General features: G+C 42.3%; 1 long non-coding RNA gene across 4 annotated transcripts in view; it reads right to left on the minus strand.

The window, feature by feature from the left end:
- LOC106509423 (uncharacterized) overlaps nt 1–13,421 on the minus strand; it is a 193,437-nt gene that overhangs the window by 106,519 nt on the left and 73,497 nt on the right. For 3 of the 4 annotated variants that reach the window (XR_014837280.1, XR_014837281.1, XR_014837285.1), the window contains one exon: nt 3,045–3,098. The exons of the other annotated variant lie outside the window; for it this stretch is intronic. This is a non-coding gene — a long non-coding RNA (uncharacterized LOC106509423). Of the gene's footprint in view, nt 1–3,044; nt 3,099–13,421 lie in introns of those variants that run through there. 4 annotated transcript variants of the gene reach the window in all.

The following is a 13,421-nucleotide window of genomic DNA, read 5'->3' on the forward strand; positions in this document are numbered from 1 at the left end:
CTGAGCCACCAGGGAACTCCTGTATTTCTTCAAATTTATTCTAAGTATTATATTTTGGTTGCTAAGTAAGCAGAATTCTAAAATTCCAATTTTCAGTGGACTGTTACTAATATATAAAAATACCATTAATCTTTTTATTATTTTTTTTAATGGCCACATCCAAAGCATATGGAAGCTCCAGGGCTAGGGGTTGAATAAGACCTATAGCTGAGGCTTATACCACAGCTTTCAGCAATGCCTTATCTTTAACCCACAGAGCGAGGCCAGGGATCCAACTTGCATCCTCACAGAGACTATGCTGGGTCCTTAACCCACTGAGCCACAATGGGAACTCCGCAATTGATCTTTGTATACTGACTTTGCATTTTGCAACCTTCCTAACTTCACTTATTAATTCAAATAACTTTGTATAGATTTCTTAGAATTTTCTACATACATGACATGTCATGGACAAATAAAGACACTTATTCTTCCTTAAGAAAAAGTCTCTACAATTTACTATACCTATTGTGAAGCATGCAGTTAAAAAAAAATCAAGCATGCAAAAAGATCAGATTTATGAAAAATACCAGGGGTGTGGGTAGCGGGAACAGACAAATAGACACGTTCACTATAGATCCTGACATTAAGAATTATCCCACGCAGATTTTAAAATAATTAAAATCTTAAAGAGTAAATATCAAGATGGGAAAAAAATTGTCAGAGAACTAGAAAGTATCAAAAAGAATTAAATGGAAGTTGTAGAACTAAAAATTCCTTCTCTCTTGGAAGATTATGATCTTCATTTTTGACCTCTCCAGCTCTTTGGTTTCTGAAAACTTTGCTCAGTTTCTCAGCCTCTCAGTCACCACTTTTGCTTTTGAATTTGTCCTTTGCTTCTAGGGAGACTCCAAATGTTAGGTTAAACTCTCTGGTTTCTGCACTTTATCCTTACCATGCCCTAAATTTCGAAATATATAATCATGATAGTTTTCCTATGCCTTCAAACAGATTTTAAAGATATTTTGTTTAGATTGTCTAATTGTTTCTCCAGAGAGACTTGGGCCAAAACAACCTAGTCAGCCATTGCCAGGAGCAGAACCCACCACAATTTTTCTAAGATACTCATCTGTGCTTAATTCATTATTCAAATTTAGACCATAGTCTTAGAATTTAAAATAAGACTTTTATGTTTCCTACAGAAGAAAGGAGGAACATGCTTACTAACCAGAAGCTAGATGACCCTAACCCTAACCCAATTCTTCATCTCCTAAAATTCACAGGCTTTCTTTTATATTCAACTATAGTAAGATCACCTCTGAGAATTGCCTGCCCTAAGGTCAGTAAGAGAGGAGCTGGTGTTTTGATTTTTGGGTATGGAAGATCTCATGATACTCAAGGGAAGGATGGGGAACCTCGTAGTCCATTCCTACTTTAGGGAATTTCAAAAAGTATTTGTAAAAGATGCTGATAGCTTGCATTCTAAAGATGTCTCTTACGGTGCTGATAGTTTAACTTTCTTTAATGAACACTTTACATGTTAAGCATCTCTCTCTGTTAGAGGATGCAGGGATGATTTCTTCATCACTTGGTTCTGATACTGGAGAGACAGCAGTGAGTGATGACTTGAAGTGAGATCTTAATTCTCTGCTCAGGAATTGAGCCTTGGCAGCCTGGATGAAAACCAGGAATCCCAGTCACTAGACAAGCTAGAGGCTAGAGACAGAATTGCCCTGATTCTTGCCCCCTGTTGATAGCAAGAATGCATCAAAGAGGCAAAGAATGTAAAAGCAGGTATAAAGTTTATTGTTAGAAACACAGTACAACATGTGGGAGAGCACACCGAGAAGTATTCTATTTATCTGAGGCAAAGCAAAGCAGTAATACACCCCCAAAGGAGCGTGGGTGTGGGTGTTCCCCTGAGTGAGGAGCATCCGGAAGAGGCAATTTAAGTCACTTATATAGGACAGTTCTTCTGGGTCTTTATCTTCTTTTGGCCATTTATCTTGTTTTATCTTTCACATCTTTTGGCCATTTATCTTGTTTTATCTTTCACATCTGCACGAGCATCTTTTGGCCAAGATGGAATCCGAAGCAAGGCATGGTGGGAAGCTCATCTACACTTGTTATGGCCTGGCACCCCCTCCCTTTCTGGCCCGGAGGGGTCTCTCTGTGCATGTGTAGTTGGGGTCTCCCTGACTCCTGAGGATGGGAAGTATGTGACTTCTTGGTCTTTTGCCCAAGCTGGGCTTAGCCCTAATTGTGATCCTGTCATTACCATTGTTTAACAAGTTCATAGAAGACAAGTACCAATTATTTGTCTTATGTCTGTTGTTATTTCTATCTTGAAGTATAGATAGGTGGCTCATTGTAAATGTCTCTCCTGGAGCCCACCTATCTCCTGCCTCAGGAAGTGTAAACAAGTGGCTAGTCCTGGAGCCTATTTATCTCCTGTCTTAATTCTGGTTAGTACTGTTTCAGTTAAGGAGAGAGACTGGGATAAGAGGATGCTTTCCAATATTTGATGGAAAGGAAGCATTTACTACTTTGCTCTGGTCGCCTTTCAAAAAAGACGGGAGAGCTTCCAGAAAAGAGCTGATCTCTTATCTGGGAAGCTCCCCTAACCAAACAATTGCTCTGGCTGAAATTTATACTTTCCTTGGGGCCTGCTAATAATTCCCTAAATTATGTGCTAATGTGTTCCAAAGTGGCTGTCACCTTGAGTGGCATAATTATAGGCTGTGTACAACTCTTGATAAGGAAATAGAGACGAAAAAAAAATCATGTAGACTGAAAAAAAAAAATGCTTGAAGATAATGAAGGTGGTAATGAGTCCTGAAGGGCACAGAACTTTTTTGTTTTCCAGGGGATGAGAAAAAGAAGACTAGAGAAAAAGTTTCCATGTGTAACCCAGGGACAATTCCTAGTTTTCCTTTGGCCCTGATAGGAGAGCAATGGTTAGGATGAAAAGAGGCTGCATGGGAAAGTCTAGGTTTGGAGAAGGAAGAAAGCTCAGATTCTTGCTGTACCACTTATTCAGTGCATGATCTGAGAGTATTACTCACCTTTCCAAGCCTCATCTCTAGGATGGCAATGATCACTCTTGTTTCATTGGGTAGCTGTGAGGATGAAATGTGGAAATCATTGTGAGAGAATATTTAGCACAATCAGGTAGAAAAAAGAAGAACCTCATGTGGTTAGTTTAGTGTTGTGGCTGTATGTGTAGGTTTGGGAGTCAAATAGGCCTGGGTTTGAATCCCACTTTTTATTTTCTCATCTGTTCAGATTAAAGGAAATGATGCATATAGAGTGCTTAGCATAGATACTGCTGATAGAATTTGTTCCAAAATGATAGAATTGCATTGTTTTCTCAGTCCCCACTGTGTCGTAGCAAAGCATTGAAATGGTGGGCATGTTACAGATGTATTAAAGTGAAAGTACATTTTCAGAGAGAGCGCGGGAGAGTGAGTGGCACAGGCCACCCCATGAGTAAAAGAGAGCCTGCTTTGCTTTGCAGTTGTTTCTATATCCCCATATGGCAGGCCTGAGTGGGGACCCAATTTCTCCTGCCCCAGGCCTATTAATTTCTCCTGCCCCAGCCCCCTACACCACGTGTAAGGGCTGAGTGTTGTTTGATCTCTGTATGGAGCATATTTGACCTTCTGATTGGTCTCAGGCAGGATACCTTATTTGCATAGAGAACAGGTTATATAGAGGCAGAACGAGGAATGGGCCATATTCCTTCCCTAGTAAGGAGTGAGCAGACCAGGTTGCTCAAGTTGGGGGCAGAGGCATTACAAAGAGACATGGCCAGAGGCTTTTGGGTTTAATTTCCTTGAAGGGGACTTGAAGCCTATAACACATGCCACGTGGCAAATTCTCAGTAAATGTTATCGTTTTCTGCTACTATTTTTGTTGTTTTTGTGATGATGATGATAATTATGACAATGTAGGGGACCTGCTTATTTGGTTTTGCACATTCTGAGATCAACATTGTATGTTATAGTCCATTTAGGGCTTCCAAATCCAAATCTATATCTTTAACTGGATGACATTCCAAGGTAGGATCTGAAGAGACTGACAAAAAGAACTCTGGAGAATTTCTGAACTCATGCTCTAGCATATATTATACCTTGACCTTGGCAATAAGTTATGCAGCCAATTATAAATAACCTGGAAAGTGTTCTGATGAAAATATCCCTGGATCCTCATGAGGAATTAATAGGCACCCTTATTAGAAAGGCTAGGGGGATATGTTTATTCTGGCTTGGTATGAATTCTTACTGGATTCTAAAGATTATCTTTTGTACTCTTTTTTTTTTTTAGATTAGGAATTTAATGTATTTTTTTTTTGTCTTTTTGTCCTTTTAGGGCTGCACCCATGGCATATGGAGGTTCCCAGGCTAGGGGTCTAATTGGAGCTGTAGCCACCGGCCTATACCACAGCCACAGCAATGCCAGATCCGAGCCACATCTGCAACCTACACCACAGCTCACGGCAATGCCAGATCCTTAACCTACTAATTGAGGCCAGGGATTGAACCAAAAACCTCATGGTTCCTAGTTGGATTCGTTTCTACTGTGCCATGATGGGAACTCCATCTTTTGTACATTTTAATACTCTTTATCCAGCAATATTTGAATTGGAATCTTTCTTTCTTACATATTAGGCACCTTTAAAATATACTCAGCTTCTGATTATCTGGGGATGAACAAACTGGTTTGATGAGCAAGGTGAAGCAGGGGCCTAGTAAATGCTTACCTTCCCAAAAAGGCTTGGGCAAGGCCTTGGGAGAAGAGAGACAAAACCTTCAGCTGAGGTCAAAGGATAAGAGGGAAGCTGAGGAGAAAACATTCTAGTTTAAAGGAAGCTGTAGGCCTTGATGCAACATTTGATTGGCAATAGATAAAACATTGAATTTCTTTTTTAATTAGTTATATTCTCCCAGATTCCTTGACATTATATTGCCTTTTTTTTCTGATTTCTTGATTTGAATGCTTAATCTGTTTGAGGCAGAGTATGTAGGCTGGAAATGAAAAAGATAAAAGGAAATGATTTTTCCTCTGAACAATGTTTTGGCTGCATCCTATGGATTTTACTATATAATATTTTCATTTTCATTATTTACTAGAGATTTTATATATTAGTTAGGGTTCTTTCAGCAGTTAATAACAAAAAAAAACCTATGACTCAAATGCCTTAAGGAGATATTTCTCATAACAAGCAATTTGAAATGGGAATATTTCAGGGCTAGTTTATTCAGCAGTTTAATGACATCTTCAAGGACCCCTGCTCTTGACTGTTCTGTTCTGCCATCATCAGCATATAGGGCTTGTCTTTAGACTAATTCCTTTCATGGGTAAGATGTAGCTTTGGCTGTCACATGTCCATGACAACTTCCAGATGCAGAAAAGGAACTCTTTCCTTTTAGTAATGAACTAAGCCTTTTCCCGAAGTCATTCAGACACTTTTTCTTTCTTTCTTTCTTTTTTTTTTTTTTTTTTTTTTGTCTTTTTGCCATTTCTTGGGCCGCTCTCACAGCATATGGAGGTTCCCAGGCTAGGGGTCCAATTGGAGCTGTAGCCACCGGCCTACTCCAGAGCCACAGCAATGCGGGGATCCGAGCCACGTCTGCAACCTACACCACAGCTCATGGCAACGCCGGATCCTTAACCCACTGAGCAAGGGCAGGGACCGAACCTTCAACCTCATGGTTCCTAGTCGGATTCGTTAACCACTGCGCCACGACGGGAACTCCCCAGACACTTTTTCAAAGTTCATTTGCCAAGATTATTTTCTTTGTCCATTCCTAAACTAATCATCAACATTGGGAGAGACCACCAATTTGATTTAAACCAGTCAAGATTCATTTCCTGGAAGTGGGGCTGGATTCCACCTCACCTGAAGCAGATGACTTCGTAAAGATGATTTGCCTGTCATGACCCCTTAAATTTCCAAATGATTTTAGGAGCAGCTTGCAATTTTCTTCAAGAAAGACAGCTGCGATTATAAGGATTGTATTGAATCTATAATCCAGTTTTCAAATGTTGCCGTCTTAACAATATTAAGTCTTCTGACCCATAAAACATGGGACATCTTTCCATTTATTTAATTTTTAGTTTTAACAAAGTTTTGTAGTTTTCACAAATAAATTTTTCAATCCCTTTAAAACTTTATTCCTAAACTTTTAAAATATTATTATAACTGGCATTGTTTTCTTAATTTCCTTTTTTTAGATTGGTCATTGTAAGTGTATAGAAATACCATGGATTTTTGTTTATTAATCTTGTATACCAAAACCTCACCAAACTTGTTTATTGTAGTTCTAACCATTTCTAGTCTTTAGTTTTTTAAATTTTTTGATCAATGTTTTGGGGGGCCACACCTATGGCATACAAGAATTCCAAGGCCAGGGATCAAATCTCAGCCATAGCTGCAGCCTATGCCACAGGTCCAGCAACACTGAGCCAGGCTGGGGATCGAACTCACACCTCAGCAGCAACCCAAGCCACTGCAGAGACAATGCCTGATCCTTAACCTGATGCACCACAGTGGGAACTCCAGTTCTAAACATTTTTATTTGGTTCCCTAGGATTTTCTATATGTAGCCCCATCATCTGTGAAATAGCCTTGCATCTTTCTTTCCAAACTGAATGACTTTTATTTCATTTTCTTACCTAATTGCCCCACCTAGACCCTCCAGCAGAACGTTGAATAGAAGTTGTGAAAAGGGATACTTTTGTCTTGTTTCTGATCTTTTTTGTTTGTTTGTTTGTTTGTTTTTTGTCTTTTTGCTATTTCTTTGGGCCGCTCCCACGTCATATGGAGGTTCCCAGGCTAGGGATCCAATCGGAGCTGTAGCCACTGGCCTACACCAGAGCCACAGCAACACAGGATCTGAGCCGCGTCTGGAACCTACACCACAGCTCACAGCAATGCCAGATCTTTAACCCACTGAGCAAGGGCAGGGACCGAACCCGCAACCTCATGGTTCCTAGTGGGATTCGTTAACTACTGCGCCACAACGGGAACTCTGTTGAGTGTTTTTATCATGAAGGAGTGTTGGACTGTGCCAAGCACTTTTTCTGTACCTACTGAGTTGATTATGTGGTTTTGTCCTTTATTTTTATTGATTTGGTATATTACATTAATTGACTTCCAAATGTTAAAATATATGTTGTTTTAAGCCACTAATTTTGTGATCATTTGTTATGCAGCACAGAAAACTAACACAGCTACTGAATAATAATAATAGTCAACATTTATTGAATGCTTATGAAATGTCAAGAACTGTTTAAGTGCTCACTCAGTTCTCAGAAACACATTAGATGAGACCACTATTATTCTCCCCATTTTACAGATGGGGGACAGGAGGCTAAGAAAAGTTAAGTGTCCTATCCATAGTCAGGTAACTATTCATACATAGTGGAAGAGAAATTTGAACGTAGTTTGGCTCAGAATTATGCTTCTAAGTTACAAGGACTTCTCTTCAAATCATCCAACCAATGGCTTAAGTAAGCACCACAGATCCAGTTCTCCCCCATTAACTGCAGCCCTGGTTGAGTGCTAAGGAGACTGACCTATCCCGCACCATCCCTCAGAGCCAAAGACACTGCCATCTGAGTCATTATGCCAGTGTCAATAGAGTCATTCCAAAAGTGAGGATAAAATTCTCTAGAAGTGTAACAAGATGTAAAAAAAACCTATTTGTTAAAAGATCTCTTAGAGACAGCCCTTCAGAGAACAGCCTGGGATGGAAGATAGGACCTCCCCATAATACATAGATTTATGGGGGCAGCAAACATGCAGCAAACATGCTTTCTAGGGAAGGTGGGCCTATAACTGCAGGGTCTTGTTTTACTGAGTATGTTAAGAAAGTGTGGGCCAGAGCTGAATGGCTTGAGACAACAGAGAAACTGCACCTGGTCCAACCCTTTCCGACTCTGCTCTTCCTCAAGGCTACACTCAGCTTCTTTCTTCTCTAACTCAATGCTAAACAAATATTTAAAGAATATTTTGTTGGAGAAGCATCAAATTTCAGCCTGCCTGGGGTTCCCACATGTCTCAGTCCAGCCATGCCTCCCCCTATTAGAACATGGCAAAGCCATGGGTTCTATACCCAATCTCAATAATTAGCCAGAGTTAGGCTTTACTCTGTGTCCACAAACGGTATGGATTGTGGTGTTTCTGCTTAGCTGATCAGAAAATTATAACACTTTGGCTTCAGTGTTTTCAGCAGCTTATAGCTGAGCATTCATTAATTATGCAAAGTAGGCTTCGGGGGACTGATTCTGTTGAGTCAATTAATATCAAGGGTTGCTAGCCAATTAGCAGCCTTCTCTCTTATTGTGAGAAGGTTGCTGTGGGACATGCGAGGCAGAGCTGGACCCCTCACACTTCTCCTCTGTCTTACTCTATCTCCCTTCCATGACAGCAGTCAGGAGCACCCTCGAGCAAGGACTTTCTCTCCACCCCTGGGTCTACCCTCATCCTGGACCATTTCAATGTCCGCTTAGGTCTTGCCTCTTAAAGTATGGTCTCTGGACCTGTAAAACCAGCATGACTGAAGATGGTTATTGAAATGCAGAAGACCACCCTAGACGTCATGAGTTATAATTTATACCTTAACAAAATCCTTTAGTAACCCACGTGCATATTATAATTTGAGAATCACTAGTGTAGAAGAACCATCTGGAGTTCCCGTCATGGCTCAGTGGTTAACAAATCCGACTAGGAACCATGAGGTTGAGGGTTTGATCCCTGGCCTTGCTCAGTGGGTTGAGGATTCGGTGTTGTCATGAGCTGTGGTGTAGGTCGCAGACGCGGGGCTTGGATCCCGCGTTGCTGTGGCTCTGGCGTAGGCTGGCAGCTACAGCTCCGATTCGATCCCTAGCCTGGGAACCTCCACATGCAGTGGGAGAGGCCCCAGATAAGGCAAAAAAGACAAAAAAAAAAAAAAAAAAAAAAAAAGACCCATCCCTGACCCTGGCCCTTTTTAATACAAAAGCTTCCTGCTCATTTACTTGAGCCACCACAGACAACCATCGACACATCTAGAAACTTACCTTTCTCCCACCTCTGTAATCTTACCATCTGGTCCTGCTCTCTGACTATTTTAAAATTCCAATATGCAAATCTCTGATTCTCTTACTCCCAATACATCATGAAGACCTCCAGTTAGAGACCTCCCATCTCCTGACCATGTTCTAATCTCCCAATCTGTCTGTCTCCTTGTAGCTCCTTTTTTTCCCATGATGAGCAGCACTTTAATTGTTCTCTCTTCAGGATGCTCAGTTATCTTGCCCCATAGATCCTATTGCAAATGCTAAGTTTTCTGGGCTGCTAGACATCTCCTGCTTGTCGCTAGCAGCTTTCTCCCAGATTCTGGTCACTATTCTAAATGGTTATCCCCCTTTTCAAGCTCCTCATCTCATCTCATCTCTTATCCCATGGAGAAATCCAAGCCACCCAGACAACTCCCTTCCTTGTCACCTTCAAACTCACCTTCATCTGCATGTATCTCTCTCCTTCCTCCCTTCCTCAATGAGAAGGGTGTTCCCTCCTCCCATCTAAAGTTAGACGTCAAGGAGTTCCCATCATGGCTTAGCAGAAATGAATCTGACTAGCATCCATGAGGATGCAGGTTCGATCCCTGGCCTCGCTCAGTGGGTTAAGGATCTGGTGTGGCTGTGGCTGTGGTGTAGGCCAGTGGCTACAGCTCCTATTTGACCCCTAGCCTGGGAACCTCCATATGCCATGGATGCAGCCCTAAAAGGACAAATAAATAAATAAGTAAGTAAGTTAGACTTCCAACTGTGCTCTCCAGACCCTTCCCAGGTAGGGAAGTTTCCTTTGGGAGCCTGGTCCCATCAACAATCATCTCCTGTAACTCCAACCTTATCCTTTCCCCTGGTTTCTTCCCCACAGATTATAAATGTGCACAAGACTCTCCTTTCTTTCAAAGGGGGGCCTCTTATGGCCCTCCTAAGGTAACCTCCTTTCTTTAGCCCTCACTTTAACAGTCAGGCTTTCTCAACTCCCACTCACTCCTCAGCTTTAAATGATTCCCCTGAGCCCACCGATGACTGACTGTCAGATCCAACATTGCTTACCTTGTCTGGCCTCTCTGTGGCACTAGCATTGCTGGTATGTCCTAAAGCATATTCCACCACTCCCTCCTCCTGAAACTTTGACCACTTGATCATCACTTTACCTGCTCTGATTGCTCCTCTTTCCCCAAAATGTCTATGTTCACTGCATTCTTTCCTTGCTTTACACGTCTCCCCTAAGTGACTTCCTCCAAATCTTGGCTTCAACTTCTAGCATGGAGATGAGCCCAAATCTGTGTCTCCTGCCCAGAGCTCTCTGCAGAGCTTGAGAATTCTACCTTCAGCTCTTACTGAAGCACATCTCTATGTGAAGGACCCACAGACACCAAAACCTTGTGTCCCACATGCATCTCTCCCACTCTACTTCCAAGCCTTTCTAATCTCAGAGAATCACAGAATTTCCAGTCTCAGACCACCATCTACCCTGAAGCCAAAACAGAACCTTGGGAGTCAATTCGGTCCATGTTCTCTATTTTTCTCTCTCTCCTTACTGCCTGCCCCTTTCTTATTCGCAACTGGTCTCCAAATCTCTTAGATCTGTCAACTTCTGTCTCCGTTGTTGTTGCCGTAATTGCCTTAAAGACTCTTGCCTTTTCTCCTTTAATCATTAAAACATCCACATAAGTCTGTCTCCTATCAACTCCTTCTCAACCAATCCGTCTTCCACATTATTGCCAGAGGCCCTTTAGAAAATGTAAATCTGATGATGACTCCAAGCCCTACTGTTTAACATTCTTCAGTGGTTCCCCAAGATCTTCAGAATAAAGTGCAAACTCTGCCTTCATAGCCCCTAACTACCTTTCTGCTTTCTTTCCCTTTTTTTTTTTTTTTTTTTTTGTCTTCTCTAGGGCCGCACCCTTGGCATATGGAGGTTCCCAGGCTAGGGGTCCAATCAGAGCTGTAGCCCCTGGCCTACGCCACAGCCACAGCAACGCAGGATCCGAGCCATGTCTGTGACCTACACCACAGCTCACGGCAACACCAGATCCTTAACCCACTGAGCAAGGCCAGGGATCGAACCTGCAACCCCATGGTTCCTAGTTGGACTTGCTAACCACTGAGCCTGGACAGGAACTCCTCTTTCTTTCTTTCTTTTATTTTTGTCACAACCATGGCATGTGGAAATTCCTGGGCCAGCAATCAAACCTGCACCACAGCAGCAACCCGAGCTGCTACAGGGACAATGCCAGAGTCTTAACCCACTATGCCACAAGGGAACTCCTAACTACCTTACTTGTTCTTCATCCACTGCCACACCCTGTGCCTTCCCACCACAGCCCCTGCACTCACTGAGAGTTAATCAGGTCATATTAATCTACTGGAAATCCCTCAAAAGTAGCATGCAATTTCCTGTCCCCAATAATTACAAATTCTGTTCCTTCTACCTCAAGTGTCTTTCAGGCCTTTCTTCTTCTGGATAATTCCTCCTCGTCCTATACAATTCAGCTCCATTTTGTCTCCTCTGAAAGATTTTTCTGACCATCCTTCCAGCAATACAGTGCCCTTTTCATGTGCTGTTAACAACAGCATTGTAGATAACTGTGAGTACTTTTCCACAGGTCTATTCTAAGTGCCTTACCAGCGTCACCTCACTTAATCCTCATAATAACCCTATGTAGAATTATTATTATTATTATTTTACGATGAGGGAACTGAGGTTCACAGAGGATAAGTAACTTGACTGAGGTTATATTGCAAATACAGGTTTCAAACCTTGTTCTATGTGACTCCAAAGCCCAATCACCATGTTATATTCCACCATGCCCCATGGCACACTGTGCAGGCTTTTACCAAAACCTTTATCATGGTGTCTCTTAGTCTCTAACCATACATTTGTCTCAACTTGCTCCCCTTAGGAAAGGCAGTAATATTTTTTTTGCGATTATTTATTTATTTATTTATTATTTTTGTCTTTTTAGGGCCACATACGAGCCATATGGAGATTCCCAGGCTAGGGGACCAATCGGAGCTGCAGCTGCTTACCTATACCACAGCTCACAGCAATGCTGGATCCTTAACTCACCGAGAGAGGCCAGGGATCAAACCCGCAACCTCATGGCTTCTAGTCGGATTCGTTTCTACTGTGCCACAACAAGAACTCCAAGGCAATAATATTTTTGAAGTCAGGGACTAGGGCTTTCTTATTGGTGTACCCCCAGTGCAGACCACATGTTAGCTAGGCAATGAGGGTATCAGTCAGCTCAGGCTGCCATACTGAATCACTCTAGACTGTGTGGCTTAAATAACAGAAATGTATTTTCATAGGCTGCAAAGTCCAACATCAAGGAGTTCCCGTTGTGGCTCAGTGGTTAACGAATCGACTAGGAACCATGAGGTTTCGGGTTCGATCCCTGGCCTTGCTCAGTGGGTTAAGGATCCAGCGTTGCCATGAGCTGTGGTATAGGTTGCAGACACGGCTCAGATCCCACATTGCTGTGGCTGTGGTATAGGCCAGCAGCTACAGCTCTGATTAGACCCCTAGCCTGGGAACCTCCATATGGCGGGAGTGGCTCAAGAAATGGCAAAAAGACAAAAAACAAAAAGCAAACAAAACAACAACAACAACAAAAAAAAGTCCAACATCAAGAATCTAGCAGGGCTAATTTTCTGGTGAGAATTATCTGCCTGGCTGGCAGATGGCAACCTTTTCACGTGTCCTCACATGATGGAGAGAGAGAGAGAGATCTCTGGTGTCTCCTGTCTCTTCCTCTTTTATAAGGACACTAATTCTACCATATCAGGGCTCCACTTTTAGGATCTCCTTTAATCTTAATCACCTCCTTAAAGGCAATACAATCAACATGGGGTTTAAGCTTCAACATATGAATTTGTCTGGGGCGGGGGGGAGAGGAGAGAGAGGCACCACTGAGCCCATAGCACTGAGCTATACTCTTCCACTGTTTCAGTGACTATATTGTTGTAGGATTCTCATACAGGGAGATAGGACACCGAGGCCTTTTTGCCAGGAAGCAGCGTTTATTCGTGCCAGCACTGGCTCAGAGGATTAACAGTCAAAGGCTGAGCCCCAAATATAGGGGAGCATCGCCTTATATACCCCCTTAGGTTTCCCGCTACATCTAGGTCCCTTTGTCTCCCTTATAAAGTATTCCATAATTTTTGAGTGGACAGTTATAGATACACCTGCGCTCATGGATACAGGTTATGTTACAATGTTGCAGAACTACACTGGCACGCACAGATGCTGGCATTGCAAGCTGCCTTCCCTCTGTTCTGGGAGGGCCCTTCCGCCTCCCCACTACAAAATGGTATCAGTCCTGCCAACAATGCAGAATGTGTGGCTTAGATCTTTCAGAGCTATTGAACGTACCTAG

This window comes from Sus scrofa, chromosome 2 (genome assembly GCF_054392235.1).
Source record: "Sus scrofa isolate SSC_HxYL_T2T_F1_AM1 chromosome 2, Sscrofa_HxYL_maternal_Yorkshire_Landrace_v2.0, whole genome shotgun sequence".
Classification (NCBI taxonomy): domain Eukaryota; kingdom Metazoa; phylum Chordata; class Mammalia; order Artiodactyla; family Suidae; genus Sus; species Sus scrofa.